This window comes from Sorex fumeus, unplaced genomic scaffold (assembly GCF_029834395.1).
Source record: "Sorex fumeus unplaced genomic scaffold, SorFum_2.1 ptg000037l, whole genome shotgun sequence".
Lineage (NCBI taxonomy): Eukaryota > Metazoa > Chordata > Mammalia > Eulipotyphla > Soricidae > Sorex > Sorex fumeus.
The window spans coordinates 62,785,163-62,803,179 of NW_026606094.1; the positions used below are offsets into that span (position 1 = coordinate 62,785,163).

At 38.8% G+C, this 18,017-nt stretch overlaps 1 pseudogene; it reads right to left on the reverse strand.

Annotated features, from left to right (window-relative positions):
- LOC130027805 (vesicle transport through interaction with t-SNAREs homolog 1B-like) overlaps positions 1–17,898 on the reverse strand; it is a 30,171-nt pseudogene extending 12,273 nt beyond the window's left edge.
- Positions 17,899–18,017: the final 119 nt, after the last annotated feature.

Consider the following 18,017-nt stretch of genomic DNA (forward strand, 5'->3'; position numbering starts at 1 on the left):
CAGACAGGCTCTTGACCACAAATTTGTCAACAGGGTGGTGGTCATTGTTAGAAGAAATAGTAAATTATTGTCAGTGTGTTGCACTTGGTCCATACCTAGGTCATGTATTTGCAGCCAGGTTTGAGTTGAACCTAGGAGCACTTCCATCTCTGAGGCGAGAAGATCTGGTGCCAGATTTGTTTTGTTTTATTCTTTGTAATATTCTTCCCCAACTAACTCGGCTTCTACCTCCAAAAACTTTTCTGTTACTGAGTTGGGGCAACATGATTTCTATTGAAGCTACTTTGTATCAGCTACTTGCCTTTCTCCTAAAATTTCCTTAAATAGATGCTTGGATGGCTGACATTAATAAGTCTCAGGTATAATATTATCTTCTCAGAGAGGTCTTCTTGCAACTAATGTGTCAGTTCTCCACCTATCACTTCCAGTGATGATCAAATCACTCCACTTTACGTTTATTACTCTCTGAGGGGAACGGAGGATGTTAGAAGAATTAGGGCCATTCATTGTCTTGCATGAGGTTACCCCGGTTGATTACTGGCATCACATATGGTACCCTAAGTTCTGACAGTGGTGACTCCTGAGCATAGAACCAGAAATAATTTCTAAGAACTGCTGGGCGTGGCGCCAAAACCAAAACAGAGCACGTATCACTATTTAGAAATAATTATTTTATTCTTTGATGACATTTCCTGTTAGAATTTAGCTGCATTGCCCATATAGCATAGCAGTTCCATTTCCTGACCTTTACCCCACGAATCCCCAAAGTCTATTCATGAAAGACATAGGTGTTCCCATGTTTATCACAACAATATTTACAGTAGGCAACCCAAATGTCCAGTAATAGATGACTGGATAAAGAAACTGGTACTTATACACGATGGAATGCTACTCAACTGTAAGAAAAGATGAAATCATGTAATTTGCTGCTCTTTGGATGGATCCAGAGAGTATCATCCTCAGGGAAGTGGTTAGAAGGAGAGGGACAGACATTGGATAACATTTCTCATATGTGAGAAATATATCAACATTGCTAGGAAATAAATGGTCAAAGGCCATGGAACCCAAGACCTGGTCTACAGAGCAGAGCTTACCATGATGGTGGATGAAGCTGGGAGTTTATGTAGGTTGAGTAGGGAAAACATTCTGGTGACGAGTATGGTGTTGGAACATTGTATGCATGAAGCCCCATTATTGTAAATCATGGTGCCTAAAACAAATCAACTCCATGAAATGTGGAATTTACCTTACTTAACACCATATCAGACTATCACCCAAAATAGTACTTGACTTTTAGGAAACTGATGATTTATTTAATGATTAATAAAAAGTACTATCCATTAGTACTATTACATATATATGTATGTTACCTTAAAAAGCCCATGTCGGGGGCTGGAGTGATAGCACAGCGGTTAGGGCATTTGCCTTGCACGCAGCCAACATGGCCGATACAGGTTCAATTCCCAGCATCCCATATGGTCCCTCGAGCAACGCCAAGAGTGATTCCTGAGTGCATGAGCCAGGAGTAACCCCTGAGCATCGCCGGGTGTGACCCAAAAAGAAAAAAAATAAGCACATGTCATATGATTAAAAATAGTCATATATAAAGTCACTGGCCATAAAATAAATGTACAAAAAATTAGTTGCATTAAAAAATTGTTGAGAGGCTGGAGCAATAGCACAGCGGGTAGGGCGTTTGCCTTGCATGCGGCCGACCCGGGTTCAATTCCCAGCATCCCATATGGTCCCCTGATCACTGCTAGGAGTAATTCCTGAGCACAGAGCCAGGAATAACCCCTGTGCATTCCCGGGTGTGTCCCAAAAAGAAAAAAAATTGTTGAATTGTAGATTAGGTGACATAATTATGATAGTATTAATGTTTAAGTTTTTGACGTACAAAGAAAGCTATTGCATACACCTTCACCATGATCAAAGTACCCAAGACTCTCTACCACTGCTTTTAGTTTGTTTGGGGGCCCACCAACATTGCTCAGGACTTATTCTTTGCTCTTTGTTTAGGGATCACTCCTGGCTGGCTTGGGGGACCATATGAGGTGCTGGGAATTGAACTCAGGTTGGCTTCATGCAAGACAACCCCCCCTCCCCACCCTGGCTGCTGTACTATTTCTCCTGTCTCTTTACCACTATTCTACATCACTTCTAGTCTTCTAGTCTACCTCTTCTTCCTCCTGAACATTTATTCTTTTGGGATACTGGAGAGAGTAGAGCAGGTAGGGTGCTTACCTTGCACATAGTGGACCCAGGCTCTTGTACGCTTGGAGGGCTCACCAAAACAAAAAATCATTCCATTTTTTCTTATAGCTGAATAGCATTCCATTGTGCATATATAATACAACATTTCTTTATCCACTCATCTATTCTTGGACATTTGAACTGCTTCAATAATATGACGTGGTGCTTTTATTAACATAGGTTGCATGCATATTTTCAAATTAATGCTTTTGTGTTCTGGGGGTAAATGCCAAGTGGAATTGTGGGGTCATATGAAATCTCTGTTTTAAATTTTGTCAAGCAGTCTCTATATGTATTCCAGAAAGGGTGGATAAAATGGCAGTCCTACCATAATGAATGGGGGTTCCTTTTTCACCACATTTCCATCAACACTCTTTTCATACTTTTTAATATGCCATTCTTACTGTGTGAAATGATACCTCTTTTTTATTTGGCTCTCCCTGACAAAAGTCATAATGAACATTTTTCTTATATGCCTATTGACTCTATATGTATTCTTTGGTGGAAGTGTCTGTTCAATTCCTCTCCCCATTTCTTTTTTTTTTTTTTTGAGTTCTGAGGGTTCTTTATATATTTGTATAATAGCCTTTTATCTTGTGTATGGTATGTAGATATTTTCTTCCATTCAGTAGGGTGGTTTACCATTTATAATGCAATAGCACTGTAGCACTCTCCTACCATTGTATATTGATTTGCTTGAGCGGGCACCAGTAACATTTCCATCGTGAGACTTGTTGTACTGTTTTTGGTATATTGAATATGGCACGGGGAGCTTGCCAGGCTCTGCCGTGCGGGCAGGATACTCTTGGTAATTTTGCTGGGCTCTCTGAGATGGATGGAGGAATCGAACCCAGGTCAGTCACATGCAGGCAAATGCCCTACCCTCTATGCTATTGCTCCAGCCCTTTTGAATAAATCTATGAAAAAATTCAAGAAATACTAGCACAGGAAAAGGAGACTCGTGTTAACGGTGACAATGGGGATCATCTTCACCTTGAGGAGAGGTTTCTTCTATGGGTTTTTCGTCATTCTTCTAATCTTAACTCAAACTCTCTTCAGGATTTAACAAAACAGATCATTGGGAAAGGTATTACAATCATCTCAAACGTTTTTTAATACCATAACTAAGTTATTATTTTTTAAAAAGCTAATACCGTGTCCAACTCTAAAATTTTTAAAATTTAATATTTTTGGCTTTAGCTTGAAATATCAAAGGTTATCACTTAATAATGCAATAAAATAGAATAATATACCTGAGAAATAAATTTTACTGAGGTGAAAGACCTGAATGTTTAAAACTAAGATACTGTCAAAGAAAATATAAGAAAACATAGAGAAATATAAAAATAATGTACACATACATATAGATAGATTGGAAAAATTAATGTTAAAATGAACATTTTGTCAAAAGTAGTATACAGGTTCAATGTAATCCTTGTCAAAATACCATTGGCATTCTTCACAAAAATAGTAAAAAAATCCTTAGATATGTAGTGATCTTAAATGATATTGAATGGTCAAAGTAATTCTGGGGGAAAAATGGAGTTAACTTGATGTTTTCATATTATAGGCTAAAATAATCAAAATTATATGGTATTAGGGGCCATAGAGCTAGTACAGTGTGTAGGGTGATTGTGTTGCACACAGCTGACCCCAGTTTGATACTTAGCAACCCATATGGTTCCCTGAACTTGCCAGAAATGATTCCTGATTGCAGAACCAGAAGTAACCCTTGAGCATTAACAGATGTGCTGCCCTCCTCCTCCCGCCAATTACATAGTACAAAAACAGCCATAGATAAAACAGAACAGAATTGAAAGACCAGAAATAGTGCACATATATATGAATTTATGACAGAAGACAGAAGAGCTAAGAGTATCCAGTGGAGAAATAAAGGTCTTTGCAATAAATAAAATTGGGTAGACATCAAGATAGTATAGGGGGTAAGGCATTTGCTTTTCATGATAGTGAGTCCAGTTTTATTCCTAGTACTGTCTATGGTCTGCTGAGCACTACCAGAGATCACTCACTCCTGAGCACAGAACCAGGAATAGCCCCTGAGCACTGCTATGGGTGGCCCCTAAATATGTCCTCCTTAAATAAGAAAAAAGTATTTTAAAAGTATTTTAAAAAGAAATGGCCAGCTACTTACAAAGGAATAAAACTTGATCACTCTCTTACACTTTATCACTTGTCATTCCATTGCTCATCAATTTGCTCGAGCGGACACCAGTAATGCCTCCATTTGTCCCTGTCGTGTGCTAGTGTAGCCCAATGGCGTCTGCTCGCTCCAGGAACACAAAGAGCCCCAAACCATTAGTTCAGGGTCTTGACGAAGAAGTCCAACCATCTTGTAGGTGGACGGCAAGGCGTTCTTTTGACATCTCCCGGAATCCAGTTGGTAATAGCTCTAGTCCAGCAGTCATCTCCAAATCGCATTATGTGTCCGGCCATCTGATTTTTAATGCCTTGGTAAATGAGACAGTGTCCCTGATCCTTGATCATCGACAGAGGTCAGAACTCCAGATTCCTTCTCTCACTTGGGTGAAGCATAATAATACAAGCAGAGCTCTTTCTATTCCTCTTTGGGAGATCCGAATAGAGTTATCATCCTGTTTTCGCAAGACCCAGGTCTCTGAGGCATATGTTAGTGCAGGAAGAATGGTGGAGTCGAAAAGATGTGCCAAGAGCCGGAGGTTCTTCATCTTCTTAACAACTTCTTTGACGCTCTTGAAGGCGTTCCACTCTGCTCTCTTCCTCCTGTGCAGTCCTGGTGCCAAGTTGTACGTCATGTTGAGTTCTTGACCCAGATACGTGTACTTGGGTTTCTTACACTTAACATAAAAAGTCTACAACTTTACCTCATGGTGTTTCATTAATAAAAATTTAAAAAAAATTAATTCAAGGCCTTTTCCTTCTGGAGAAGCCTGAGCTCATTCTTGAACACATATCTCTTATTTTCTCCCCTCATATTTCACTAAGTAAATTGACTTCAATAAAACTATTTTGTTTTACTAAAAAAAACTGTACTTGAGGGCCTCAGTATGTATATAACTTGAAGTCATAAGTGCATACAAAAGAACATCACTGTCACTGTCACTGTCCTCCTCTTGTTCATCAATTTGCTCGAGCGGGCCCAGTAACGTCTCCATCGTGAGACTTTGTTGTTACTGTGTTTGGCATATCGAATACATCATGGGTAGTTTGCCAGGCTCTGCCGTGCAGGCGAGATACTCTTGGTAGCTTGCTGGGCTCTCCGAGAGGAGTGGAGGAATCGAACTCCGGTCGGTCATGTTGGCTGCTTGCAAGGCAAACGCCCTACCCGCTGTGCTATCGCTCCAGCCCACAAAAGAACATAAAAATAATATTTCTTTTGATATTTATTTTTTAATTTTAATTTTATTTTTATAAAGTAGTTCACAATATTTGACTACACTTAATATCCAAGCATAAATCCCACTACTATTGCACCTTCTACCACCATATTTTGGATGTTTCCATCCAAAACCCCAGCCCCTGCTCCAAAGCAGAACTGAAATAATTTATTTTGTGTTGTTTGTTATGAATAAACCACTGAAAATGCTGCCAAAAATTTTCCTTAGGGAAGAGTGTGTGAAGATTGTTGTATTTCACCCAAGGGCCATTAAGCCCTTCTGTAAGAGATTACTAATATGTTGTTAAAGGTAGAGCTTTGTGTACATACACTGTCACTGTCACTGCACCCCCTGTCATTCATCGATTTGCTAGAGCGGGCCCAGTAACAACTCTATTGTGAGACTTGTTGTTACTGTGTTTGGCATATTGAATACGGGGAACTTGCCAGGCTTTGCCCTGAGGGCGAGATACTCTCAGTAGCTTGCTGGGCTCTCTGAGAGGGGCGGAGGAATCAAACCCGGATGGACAGGGCTGGCTGTGCGCAAGGCAAATGCCCTACGGCTGTGCTATCGCTCCAGCTGAGTTCTGGAAGATTTCAGCTGCTGGAATTGGGTCCTTTGGGGTTGGGGAGGGGCCTCACCCTCCCCTCTCTGGGGTGTTTAAAAAGTTATATATATATATATATATATATATATATATATATATATATATATATATATACTGGAGCGATAGCACAGTGGTAGGGCATTTGCCTTGTGCGCAGCTGGCCTGACTGAGCGGGGTTCAATTTCTCCGCCCCTCTCAGAGAGCTCGAGAGTATCTCGCCCGCAGGGCAAAGCCTGGCAAGCTCCCTGTGATGTATTTAATTTGCCAAACACAGTAACAACAAGTCTCATGATGGAGAAGTTACTGGGCCCGCTGGAGCAAATCGATGAATAACGGGAGAACCGTGATCTGTGACATATTTATACAAATATGTATAAATAACCTAAAAAGTTATTTTAAAATTTGATTCAGTGCTGAAGAGGTAGTAGACAGGTTATTGCACTTCCCTTGTGTGTAGCCCATTCTAGTTCTATTACCAGAACCACACGGTCACCTGAGCACCCCTGGGAAACTCCCAAGTAGAATTCAGTATAGTTACTGAGTGCTGCCAGGTGTGGCCCCAAACATTCAGTCCCCCCTCAGAAAAATGTGTCCCAAGATCTAGGACATTGTGCAGGTATTCCTTTGCTGTTGCATGATAAGTGATTTGTACTAGTGTGCTTACTGAAGCATGTAAAAGATTTTTATTATACACATTTTTCCTTTGGGTACGTAAAATTCTTTTTAAAAATATACAAAGTCTGGCTCTTTTACCTGAGCACAGAGTCAGGTAAAAGCCCTGACTCTCAGGGTCACTCCTGGTGGGGTTCTGGACACAATTTGTGTCACTGGAGATTGAATATGGGTCCCATGCATTCAAGTCAAGTGCCTTACTGTCACTCCAGGTTCTAATTCAACACATTTTCTGAATGGATAAATGAGAAGAAAACCTTCATAGTTTCCATATTTTCACTTTTTATAGGTAGATTCTAGAGAAAGGATGTCGAGATTTGAATAGAGAGAATGTTTTTTAGCATGACTAGATGACTAAAAGACTATATGACCTTTGTTAAGTTAAAAATTCAGTGAGTCTTGGTTTCCTTGATAGTAAAACTTATTATTTCATGAGTGATATCTTTTGTTTGGTTTTGGGTCACAACTTGTGGTTCTCCAGGATTACTCCTATCTCTGTGCTCAGAGAGCACTCCTGGCTATGCTCAGAGTACTAGTTTAGGGAACTGGGGATTGAACCCAGGTTGCCTATGTACAAAGCAAGCACCCTAGTTGCTGTACTATCTCTCTTACCTCTTGAGTGACATCTTGACTGTTTGAAGTGATTTGAACTGTAATGTTCTCACATCAGGACTGGAGTTACTGGATTGAAGTTTGTGGTCTTGATAGACATAAGATTTAGGGTTTTCCTACTGTGGCATGGTACTTTGTTCTGTAGATTTTCTTCTTATTAATATCAGCATTCATCTTTGAATATTTTCTAAAACTGAAATGAGAATAGCAAACATAGTTTTCTACAATATGACACAAACGGAACCAGTGTTAAGATTATATCTGTCATAGACAAACAAACTATATGTGTCATAGTAATCTATTCATTGGTTTATGGACCCAAAATTCTCCAGGGGAACTCACAAATCCCCATAATGTTTCTGTGTGCCAGATTTTTCATTTTTCAGTTCTTATTTAGCTGACAGGTGCATAAAAATCACATGTAGCCAAATGACATGTCATTCATGATGACGCTGATCAGAGTGATCCGCACTAAGATTCACTGGGATCTCTACCTAGACTATGATTTTCAAGCCTCATCCTGGAGTTTAATGTTATTATATACCAATGTCAATGGTCTGTCCCCAATACCATGTCTTTACCATATCATTTTCCTTGGAGTGATAGTACAGTAGGTAAGTCTTTTGCCTTGTATGCGGCTGACATGAGTTCGACTCCCTACACCCCATATGGTCCCTTGAACACTGCTAGGAGCAATACCTGACTGCAGATCCAGGAGTAACCCCTGAGCACAGCCAGGTGTGACCCAAAAAAAACAAGGAAAAAATAAGCCAGTCCCCTTTCTAATATCTCTAATATTCAGAGAACACTCTTCGAGGAAGTCAAAATAGACCAACATCTACATTTGTTTCTTTAAAAGTGTAAGTGAAACTGTACTTTAGAGATTCACACATAAATCAGAAAATACATAATCAGAACAATAAATGATAAAATTCTTAAAGCATAAGAGTTAGTTGGATGTTAAATATTAAGTTCCAGCTGTGCTGTCACTAATAAAGATGTAAATCTATGGAGGTAAATTGGCTTACTCAAGGTCTTAGGTTCAACTGGTGTCAAATTGTGAGACTTCTGGTTAATTCATCCCAGTTGAGCTCTCAGAAAATTTCAGCCCAATGTGTGAAAATTTGGCTGGACTGAGCAAAAGTCCAGCCAAAACAACAGAATGTAAGAGAAACAATCAGTCACTGCTTTGAGGTGCCTGTTTATACAGCAACAAATACAACAACAGGATTGTCCTTAAGACCCTACCCATGCATCTTCCACAGCCTCTGGTTAAACTTGGATACTTTGTTTTGTTTTCTTTTGTCTTTGGGTTATACCCAGTGATGCTCAAGGCTTACTCCTGGTTTTGTGTTCAGGAATCATTCATAGTGGGCTCAGGGGACTGTATGGGGTGCCAGGGATTGAACCTGGGAGGAACACCTGCAAATCAAGTGTCCTACCCACTGTTTTATCTCTTGTCCCTAAATTACTATATATCTTGATAATTTTGTTCTTCTTTATTTTAAATAAACACATGAATGATATAATTTAGAACAAATATCACTGCTGAATCCAAGAAAAAATGTAGATAATATAGCATTGAGTATTTATACTACAGGTTTATTCCATCACCTACAAACAACTCACAGGCAATGTGTCTGAGTTACCCCCAATTTTTTTTTTGTTTTTGGGCCACAACCAGTGATTACTTGAAACTTTTACCTGGCTCTTTGCTCAGGAATAACTTCTGGTGGTGCCTGGGGAGTCATAATAGGTACTGGAGATCAAAACAGGTCAACTTTATGTTCAAGGCAAACATCTTACTGTACTATGTTTTTGTTCCATATCGGAGTGTTTTTTTATCAAATGAAGTTAGGAAGTCTGCAAGACTACATTTAAGAACATTTCACAAAAGTTCATCCTGATGAGAAAGATAAGGATTTATCTTATTTTCAAGCATTTAAAGAAATTTTTTTCTTTAAATTTTCATTGAAAAAACTCAGTAACATCCAGATAAGGTGATGATGGGTGCATGCTTCTTACAACATTTCATTATACATTTTTAAATCAGAAAACCCACATGCCATTGATGAAGGACTGTTTATTCTTGACTATAAGATAATATATCTTACTCTAGACAAACCAACATCTGATATTGTCAAGAAAATTTCTGTGAGAAATGGTACAGAGCAAAGAACTGATGAAATGGCAGAAGGTGTTGCAGATTCTTTATGCAGTTTTAAATATTTTTATATTTTTTATGAGTCCACTTTGCCAGGAAATGAAGCCTTATTTTTAGTATCTGTGTGATTCTTAAAAATTTCCAAGCATTATTATTTGATGGCAATTTGCACACTGATACTAAAGGAGAATCAGTATTTCATGCATTAAAAGTGTTTTAAAGAAAAAAATCCCCCCCTGAGTAATATCTTGTCAGTTGCTACTGATGGTTCTCCAGAGAGGATAGTGCTAGAGGCATTTTCTTGCATTAAAAAAAAGTGATTTCTAATGTATTCACTGTACAGTGTCATTTATTTTCAATACATAGTTGCTGAAAATCTGAGTAAACATCTAGTTAGGTCATTGCATTATGTTATTAAAGCAATCAGTGAAGATCAGAAGCAAACCATTGAATGACAGATTGCTTGAACAACTTTGTACTACAAATAGTGATGAACTCAGCTGCAGCCAGCATCAATCAGAAGTTCGTTTGCGACAAAAAGTAAAACCGTGTTTGGATTTTTTTTTATAAACTCTTCAAATAAGTGCTAGAGTTCCTAATAAATGAAGATGATGCTTTAGGAGCCAACTTGATTGATTTAAAAACATGGCATACCTTATTTGACAACCTTACTAAACTCAGTGAAATAAGAGCTACTTACAGTTACAAGGTGATAAACCAAATTTAATCAAAATCTAAACAGTTATTTTTGCATTTGTGCCAAATACTCTTTAATACAAATGAAATCCAGAACAGGAGAATTTAACCAGTTTCCAAATTGATTAAGAGGAAAAAAAAAAGATGAAGAGTTGCTTACCTGTTGTCAGCACCCGGATTTCTCCATTCTGACTCTAATAAAGGAGTTGGAGATCCTTTTTTATTTTCCTGGTCATAGCTAATGGTGTTCAGGCTTTACCCCAGCCCAACGTTTGAGGGAATCACTCCTGGTGTGCTTGAAGGATCACAGAGGATCAAACCTAGCCTTCCCAACATTCAAAGCATCTGTGTTAGCTTCTCTTGCCCTTTGAATTATTTCCCTGATCCTCCTTTCTTTCCTGCTTTTTTCTTTCCTCTTAATTTATTGATTTTAATTATCTATTTTTAATTATTTATTGATTTTTTTTCAGCACACCCGGCAATGTACAGGGCTTACTCCTGGTTCTGTACTCAGGAATTACTCCTGGCGGTGCTCAGGGGACCATATGGGATGCTGGGAATCGAACCCGGGTTGGCTGCATGCAAGGCAAACACCCTACCCACTATACTATCATCCAGCCCCTAATTATTTATTTTATTATGGTTTTGGTAACATAATTACAGCAATGTTTATGTCTATGGAATTGATGTGCTAGGTCACCGTACCACACTGCAACCAAAGTGTCCAACACCGTCTAATACCTTATTGTGACTGTTCTTACTTGGGTTTTTGGACCTTTATCAAGTACAAAAACACAAGACTCTCCAAAATTGTTAGAAGAATTAATAGAAATAACAACAATTGAGCGCTTGAAATCTAAATTCAAAGATAGCTGCCAACAGTTCTGGCTATATTTTATCTTGGTAATGTATAAAATATCTTTTATACATTACAAAAGTTTTTTCATTGAATTAAGTTTTTCATTGCATTTAGAGGTTCCATGTGATCACATATTTGTTTGCTTAAAAAGTTATATCAAATATTGGTAGCTAATTGCGAAGATCTGTGAATGTTGCTGATGGCCCAGATAATAGAGGAGGCAAAGTAAGGAGTTAAGCCTCTCATGCTACTGACTCTAGTTCAATTTTCAGCTTCTCTCGTATGGTTTTCCAAGTCACTCCTGAACACTGATGAGGGTGTGACCTAAAGTCCTGCTACCCCACAAGAATGCTGCTGATAAAAATAAGGCCAAATATGAATAAATTGTAGCAGGATAATAAATAATAAATGAACCAGGATAATTTAAGTTCAGTAAATCTGAATTTGATCAGTAATTGACAAAAAATTATGATTATTTTTAAGGTTAATAATATTTCTTTAACATTACTCTTTATTATCTTTGCTGTGTAATAAAAATGCCACTATGGTTGATTTTAATAAATAATTACATTTTTCAAACTTTGATGTGTCTGTTTTGCAATATCTTTCTTTGCTATGCTTTAGGATGTAGATAGATGTGTAAAAACACAAAAGAATGCAAATTTATCACTGTATCTTTATTTGCTTAGAGAAAGTAGATTTCTAGGTGTTCACTATCTTTTTTTCTGAAAAGGGGCAGTAGGTCAAATGAATTTAGTTTTCGTTTTGCTGGTTTGGGGGCCATATCTGGTGGTGCCCGAGGAGCAACTTTTGGAGATGGTTGGGGTCTATATAAGATGTCAGAAATTCAACTAGGTTTGTCTGTGTGCAAGCCAAGTGACTTAACCCTATACTATCTCTCTGGCCCTAGGCCAGATAAGTTTTGGCAACCTCTACTTTAAAGTATCAACTGATCTGAAAATCAGAACCTTTTAAAATATTGTTTAAAGAAATCCATTGGTGTACTAAGCAACAGAATTTGATCAGGTTCTTTGGCTACAAAGGACTATTTTATGATGGGAATCATTTAGAATTTTAGGGCATGATCATAATCAAAAAGCAGACTTGTCTTTGTCATTTTATTATTTTTTAAAATCTGCTACAAATGTGCTTCCTCACTCTAGGCACCTGGACATATCACTCCTTCCACCTATCTGTCTTTAGAAATAAGTAAATAACTTTAATTAGAGTAAGTCAGATATTGCAGGAATTTCCATCAGAAATATTTTGATTCTCTTTCCAGATGTTCTGTGCCAACTGAGAGTGTGTCTCAGGCATATGAGTGACTGATATACTTCAGACCCTGTTGACTTGGGTCATAATATGTAATCTTTCATTCTTCTCAGAGGTGACAGGCCACTCCTCATTAATACAGGGAAATATAGGGAAAACTATTCCTATTGTGCATGCTGAAATTCCTCTGTTCAGTTCCGGTCATGTAAAAAGAGACAAAATAGGTTTTTGTGTCTTTCTTTCTTTCTTTCTTTCTTTCTTTCTTTCTTTCTTTCTTTCTTTTCTCATTCTGTATGTGCCAATCTTTCTCTTTGGACTTCGTTTCCATCTCTAATATTTGGAATTTTCATATTCTGGAGGGAATATGAAGAGGTAGGGAGCATCCAGTGGCAAAAAGTCTTTTTTTTTCTACTACCAGTCAAACTCAGATTTGCTGAGCTTAAATCATCACTTTTGTTGGGGCAATCCAAAGAAAATTCCAAGAACAAAAGAGAGAACACACATGAAAAAGTGAGTAAGCATGCTGCCATGAAAATAATGAGAGCAGGGCTGTAAAAGTTACATTAGTCATTTGTTTCCAATCTCTTCTCCTGTCTTTTACTCTGTCTGTACTTGCTGAATATTTCTGAGATGAGAAATCTTAGTTGCTCGCTTATTTTGATGTAAAGGTAGATTTCCTCTGTACAGAGATAACAGTTTTGAATTGCTAACACGAGAGTTCAGTTGATTCTTATGTTGCTACAGTTTATGATATGACAAAGGAAGGGGAAAAAAGCTGACTTTTGGGCAGGAGAGATAGATCAGGGGTTAAGGCACCTTCTGTGCACACAGTGGCTCCCAATTTGAACTCCATGAGCACACTAGTAGCACTGCCCAGTGTGGCCTAAGGCCAAACTTTCTCCGCATCCCTTCTCTAATGCTGAGGATCCAAACATAGATTCCTTTGTTGCATCACTTGTGCCTTGTTCCCATCTGTCTTCCTACATTTTCCACCACTGCTGGGCCTGGTCATTTGTAATGCCCTTTGCTCTTCTGATTGAATCTCACTGAATTGCAGATACAGCTATCCTCATGTGGGTTTGGATGGTGGCCCAAAATTAGCTAGTGCCAGAACTGCCAAGATGTGGCACATCCTATTTTCATCTTAATGCCAAACTTCAACTGTGTCATTTTTTGGCCAAAACTAAACAACACTTTACCTAGAAACAGGGATTATCAAACTTTTTTTCACAGATGACCAGATAGCAAATATTTTCAGCTTCATAAGCAATGCTTCATATAGTTTCTGTCTATTTCAAGTATTCAACTTTGTCATCAAAGTACACATGCAGTCATATATAATATATAAATTAGTGTGATTGCGTTAAAATAAATTCATCAGCACTGAAATTTTAATTTAATATATTTCATATGTCAAAGGGCTGGAACGATAGCACAGAGGGTAGGGCGTTTGCCTTGCACGCGGCCAACCCTAGCTCACCCTAGTTCAATTCCTCCGCCCCTCTCGGAGAGCCTGGCAAGCTACCTAGAGTATCGGTTCCTCACGGCAGAGCTGTGCCATATATGATATGCCAAAAACAGTAACAAGAAGTCTCACAATAGAGATGTTACTGGTGTCAACTTGAGGAAATCAATGAACAATGGGAGGACAATGCTACAGTGCTACATATGTCAAAAAAAAGAACCTTCTTTTGACTTTTCCATACAACAATTTACAAATTGTTTGTTTTGGGGCCATATCCTGTAGTTCTCTGGACGTGCTCCTGGCTCTGTGCTCAGGAGTGACCCTGTGGGTAACCATATGTGGTGCCAGAAATTAAAACAGGGTTGGTCACATGCAAGGCAAGCACCTTAATCTCTTCTATCTCTCCAGCTCCAAAACTATTCTCAGACTGTAGAGTGTATAAATACAAGGTGGACTAAGTTTGTAGAAGACTATGATTTGTTTAACATAAACTAAAACATAAACTGAGTTTGTAGAAGACTATGATTTGTTTAACATAAACTAAAATCATCCTCCTCCTCCTCGCTTCTCCCTCTTCCTCCACTTCTTCTCTCTCTTCCTCTTTCTCCTGCTCTTAAGCAATGCTCAGGGGATCCAGGGATCACTTTCAGTGATACTTGGTAGGTCAGGCCAGACAATTCAAAGCTTGGACCTGGTAATTCAATGTCTTGGATATAGTGTTTCTGAGGCTCAGGAGGACCACACCCAGTGCGAGAACATGTGGTGCTAGGGATTGTTACAACCCTTTGAGCTATCCTTCAGTTCCTAGAATATGCTTTGCTATGGACTAGGCACCATAAAGTTAGAGGCTTAAAAGATACTTAGCTTGTTGCTTGTGTGTGGTAATTTTGGATGAGCTCTACTGTGTGGTTGACTAGTTTCACTCACATAAGTGTGGCCAACTGTTGGTCATCTAGTTGGTTCTGCTTCTAGAGGTTACTGACTATTGCATGGGGAAATAGAAATGACTAGGCCTCCTATCTTTCATCATCCAGCAGGCGAGCCTGTGCATGTTCACCTTGTGGTTCTAACAGCAGCTGAAGCAGGCACACCTCAAGGTTCTGGCTACTTCTATTTTGCTATTGTTTCATTGACTAAAACAAGTCACATGGTTAAGTCCACAGAGCAGTAGATGATTCGGTATGGACACAGCTAAGTGTGAATAATGAGAATTTATTGTTGCACAATCTACCACAGACAGCCTCTGCCCTGATGACTAGGTCCCTCCTACATGATAAATGCATTCCTGTCCTGCTGAGACCCCCTCAGTTTCACCCAGTCACTGTATTCATCTTCATTATCAGGTTCAAAGTCAAGGGTCTCTTGATCTGTAATCAAGTCTGGAAGTGACTTTCTGGACGCAGCTCCTCTTGATTTGATGTGACTAAAAAAAGATAAATTATGAACAGGAGAGATGGCTCAATGGGCTGAGCACACGCTTTGCAATTTGGAGGCCCATGTTGGATCCCTGGCACTGTATAGTCTCTGAGCACTGCCAGGAGAGACCCCTGAGCACAGAGCTGTGTGTAACTCCCAAGCTTTGCTGGATGTGACCCAAGAAACAACAGCAACAACAAAGATAGACAATGACACAATGGTAAGACAAGAATGTAATACATACAATAGAGTCATTTGATGGGGGAGGAGTGAAGCCACTGGAACCACATGGCCTATGTTGACTGCAGTCAGGAAGTTGTCCTTGCTTAGGTGCAATCTCTGCTTTCTACTTCCTACTTCCTGGGAGTGTTTCCTCAGCCTTTGCTTTCCAAGCTCTCTGAGAGTGATGTGCATTGTTCACAGTTCTTGGCCCTCTGAGATGGCATTCCTCCCTTGGACGAACTCTGGATGTCTTCCTTCCCTTCTGCGTTCCATTCCTGAACAGGGTTGGTTGCTCAGATGCCTCCATTATTATTATTATTATTATTATTATTATTTTAGTTTCTTTTTCTTTGGCCTCCTTTTATTTTGAGCTAATGTATAATACTTTTAGTCTAAGATGATGATGCTTTTCTCACTATAGTTGACCTTCATCGTTTTTGAGAATTTCAAATGACTCTGATTCAGATCCAGAAGGCACATCCACCGTTCTTATGTAGGCAGGTTGCTTTTTTTTTACTGTGGTATGTCAGGCTGCTAGGGAAGATCACTTTCAGAGTTTTAAAAGCCATTTTTTGTGTGTGTCTAAGAGTGTCTTGTAAGTACATTCTTAAATTTTTCAGAATTTTTAACAAAAGAAATTATAGTCTCCTTTTAATTTTTAGCCCTAAACCATTTATTACTTTGACAATATTTTGGAGGAAGGATTTGGGTGCTCAGTTTACTATTGGCTCTGTGCTCAGATATCACTACTGGTGGTATTCAGGGAACCATTATGTGCTGCAGGTTGACTTTAGGTTGACCTTGTGACCACTCACTACTTTTGGTTATGTGCAACAGATCTGCCTTAGCCCCTATAATATCTCTCTGGCCCTTTAAGATTGTTTTTTAATGGATTGGGAGGAATGGAGATAGAAATAGTTTGTTTTCTTCCTAACATGTCCTTGTCCATCTATATTCTACTTTAAGTTCTGCTTACAAACAGAAATTTCTTGAGCTAATTTTTCTTCCAGTACCACATCATAGACATCTAGATTTCTTATTTCATAAACACAGTTTAGGGCAGTTTCTATCATTGTATTGAGGCCAGTTCAAATTGAAGTCCTTTCCCCTTTTCACATAAAACATCCTATGTATAACAGTTGGTACTCAAGTAGAGAGAGTGCATTGTGATTCCTTTTGCATATTTCTCATTAACTGTTTTTGAATGGAGGATTGAAGCCCATGGCAAGCCAAGCTGATTGAGTACACCACCACGTTCATATTTTACTTTTTAAATTTTTTTTGTGATGCAAAGGATTGAACTTAATGCTCACACATAAAAGGCAAGTGGTCTAATGCTGAACTACATTCCAAGTCCCTCATTCATTCTTTACTGACCCAAAAATACTAAGGAAGAAAATAAAAGATTTTCTTAGAATAGTAATTTTGCTTCTCATACTTAAGACAATTACAACAATTAACAGGAAAGCTAGTAAAGAAGTGGCAGCTGTTAGATTTGCAAGGAACAAAGACCTAGAGTTACTAAAACTTTTTTTCTTTGATTTTGGTCAAAATGAAGAGAATAATAAAACATATCAGAATATGACAGCGGCTTCTCTGTGAGTGAGAAGGAAATAATGATGTTAAAATTTTCAAAACACATGTCCATAAAATTGAGATTGGAAGATAGATGGGCTGGCAGGAAAAGTGAAGAATCTGTAAAGACATAGGATTGGTCATTAAACTTTCTATTTAAGTTTATTAGTTTGGAAGCAGCACTTTAGTCAATAAATACATCTTTTTGTTTATTTTTTGGGGGGGATATTAACACCTATTGGTGAGACAGTGGGAAAGGAGCTACTTTGCTCTGTCCTAACAGATAACAGCAGTGCTCAAAGGACCACAGGGAACTCGGAAAGAGACTAGGTCTCCTCTATGCAAAGCAGGACCTCAGTCACTGAACTGTTTCTCTGGATCCAAATAAAAGACAAAAAAAAAACCCTTGTTTTATTTTCAAAACTCTTTATTTTCCATCAACCTTATTCTCATCAGTGATGGCTCCTACCCATTCAGTGGCCTCAGCAGGAGGAGCTTATGTGAAAGGCTGAGGATTCCCGTCTTCAGCTGAAAGTGCTGAATCTGCACAGAGGGGCACCTGTACGCTTTGGACCAATCTGTAACCTCAGGCTAAGTAGCAGTGAATCTGAGAACTGGGGCAGACTTTTCACCCTGAACCTCCTCCTTGGTCACAGTCCTCTCTTCCTTTTCTATTTCTTCAGGATCTGCACAGAAGGAGAGATCAGACATGATCCTCCAGGGTGTGCAGAACTTCATGGGTCAGCACCCACCATAGTAGAGCTACCCAGTGAGCTCTCTTGCCATTGCAAGGATGGGAATGTCCTTGTAATGCAGAGCAATAATAGGGA